The sequence below is a fragment of the Ovis aries genome, chromosome X (assembly GCF_016772045.2).
Source record: "Ovis aries strain OAR_USU_Benz2616 breed Rambouillet chromosome X, ARS-UI_Ramb_v3.0, whole genome shotgun sequence".
NCBI lineage: Eukaryota > Metazoa > Chordata > Mammalia > Artiodactyla > Bovidae > Ovis > Ovis aries.
In genome coordinates, this window is record NC_056080.1 from 10,995,477 (window position 1) to 10,998,419 (window position 2,943).

Genomic DNA, 2,943 nt, shown 5'->3' on the forward strand with positions numbered 1-2,943 from the left:
GAGATCAGGCTTGCTGCTAAACATCCTACGATGCAGAGGACATGCCTCCCCCAACAAAGAATTGTCCAAAATACTGGCAGTGCCAAGGTTGAGAAGCCCTGCCTCACACCTGTATTCCCCAAGTGCTAAGCACAGGGTATCTTAGAGCAGTCGTTTAAGACAGGCATAATGAAATTCTAGAAAGTGATCTGATAAATATGTTTATTACATAAACAATGCACACATTAGCCTTTCCAGAGATTTCCAGGGTTTGTTTCCTGTTGGCAGTATCTTAAATGAATGTGTTCCTAATGATGTTCATTTGAGCAATGCTGAGAGGATCTAGTTTGAGCAAACACCTACGGACTGAACCACCCAAGCTGTGACAGTTTGGCTACTTCTAGTCTCCCTGCTCCTCCAGTTCCTCAGGATGGGTTTTTCACACCTGCCCAGCTTCCAGTGGTCAAAAGTATCAAGTTTGGCCCTAATCTGAACACACAATCATGATTTTCTGATCATAGAACATGAATGATTACAAAAAGAAGGCTCATTTAAGTTGCGAGTGAACATGATCCAAAGCTCATGTGCTTTGATGCGTGTGTCTCCCTATCTAAATTACCCTATCTGATATGTTTAAGGAAAAGTTCTTTCTGCCTGCAGCACTGCTGGCGCATATGGAGCAACGGGGTCAGATGGCTGCAGCTAAGGATTGACCTCCACCAAGGGGTGTGACGTTTTCACAGGAGTCAATTACCAATCACTGCCGACAGGTGGCAGCCACGATCTACCAAAATCTTCTCTTTCGCAAGGATCTTGGGGTGTGGAATTCTTATTGTTTACTCTGAGACCTGGCTTCTCACCTGCCTGGGGAATCAAATCCTCCTCCACCCACAGCCTCAGAACAAATGTGTTGAGACTAAGCAAGCCGATAGACGGCTGAATCAGTGCACATCAGAGAATAGGCTCTCCTAAAAAGAGAGCGTCAGGGGGCGTCAGGGGGCGGGCATAACCCTACATGGTTTGTCCAGTCAGTTCTCTGTTAATCAGTTTAGACAGGAACCGGTCAACTCAAGTGCAAGTTTTTCATTGGCTCCTGGTGATGTCAGATGAGGCTGGGAGAACTGGTTTTCTAGGTGTGGGGCCGCTTTCTTCCCTGAAACATCTAGAAAGTGCTGATGCCTTTCACCTCCTGCCCAGCCAGGGCCTCCAGCTGTAACTGGATACTAAGCTTTTCTCAGACACTTTATGAAGAAAAGGAACCCCCAGAAATTGAATGGAAAGGGGGAGTGAGAAAAATAAACTCAGCAGCAGGGAGTCTCTCCTGGGCTGCACGTGGGGATCAGCTGGGGATTTCCGTGGGCATGTATGGCTCCAGGATCCTAGCCCAGAGCTTCTGATGAACTGCTCTGGATGTAATATGGGCAGCTGGAGCTTTCAAAGATCCCCAGGTGATTCTGGTATTCCGCCAAGACAGAACCACTGTTAGATGTGAGCCTTTGCTCCTGTGTTAATGAAATCCACTACTAGATTCCTCATGCCTTGAGCTCGTTTGAAATAGAAGCCCAACCTTAGGAAGGAACACTTAGTGCAGGGTCAGAGACATGGGAACCTGATTTAAATGGAACATAAAGCAAAGTCAGGTTTTTTTCTCTCTCCAATTGCCTCCGTTAAGTGCTCCCCCAAATACCAGCCTGCTATTTACTTTATCCATCTGTGAATGAAGGGATTGTATTCATATTGGCTGACCTTCAAATACTTCCAGGTTGTCTAAGAGGAAGCCATGTGGCACTTGGACTTTTGAGTGACTTGGCAGCTTGGTGGTGCCACATCTCTTTGAACCTTTGCATTGGAAGGTGATGTCACCGTTTCCATATGTTGCTGAAACTCTGGAGCTGAAGGCTCTAGGCACAATTTAGGTCAAGTCTGTTTAAAGGTTAGTACACAGGGGCCACCACTGGAGGAGGCGATTTGGGTGAGCCCCAGGACACATCACTTTCACAGCCAAAAAAATGGTCGTCTAGCACCTTATGTTGATGGTTACATTTTTAAGTATGCGGTAAGGTCCCATGACTCTTTTGGATGGTTAGACTAACTGCCCTCTTAAGGGCAGGCAGAATTGGGGGGCTGTAACATGGTCACGGGGTGTGCTGGACGGGCTGGATCCTCGGAATATGTGACAAGCTGGCCTCACCTTCCTCTCACCAGGAGTGTGATCTTACGCAGGTTTATCACTGGCTTCGGGCTTCACCTTGCTCTTCTGTATTCTAAAGCAGGGACCTCCAACTTCCAGGATCTAATGCCTGATTATCTGAGGAGGAGCTGATGTAACAATAACAGAAATACAGTGCGTAATAAATGTTATGCACTTGAATCATCCCCAAACCATCCTTCTGCCTCAGTCTGTGGAAAAACTGTCCGGCGCGAAACTGGTCCCTGGGGCCAGAAAGGTTGGGGACCCTTCCTCCAAGGTAATGATAATCATGTCAGATGGTTTCTCTTAAAGAAACGGGATAAAGCTGTGATGTGCTGGGAATATTTAAACACGAGTGGGGGCCGGGAGGGGCATGTGAAGCACCCTGATCGGTAGTGTTTGCCTATTTCCATGATGTAAATGCTCCCACCGTGGCTGATTTCCAGGTAAGTGGGACGTCACTGAATGTGGAATTGGGAAGAGATGTGTACCACCTGGGAGAAACTATCTTGCGGTGCCTTCCTAGAATGTCACAGACACTCACAAGAGGTTATGTCCTGGTCATCCCACCGCCCCATCCCTGGCCATACAAACACATATGCTGCCATGCCCTCAGTCACTCTGTGCGACCCATGGACTGCAACCCTCCAGGCTCCCCTGTCCAGGGGGTTTCCCAGGCAGGGATGCTGGAGTGGGTCCCCATTTCCTCCTCCAGGGGATCTTCCCAACCCAGGGATAAAACCCGGGTCTCCTGTGTCTCCTGCATTGACAGG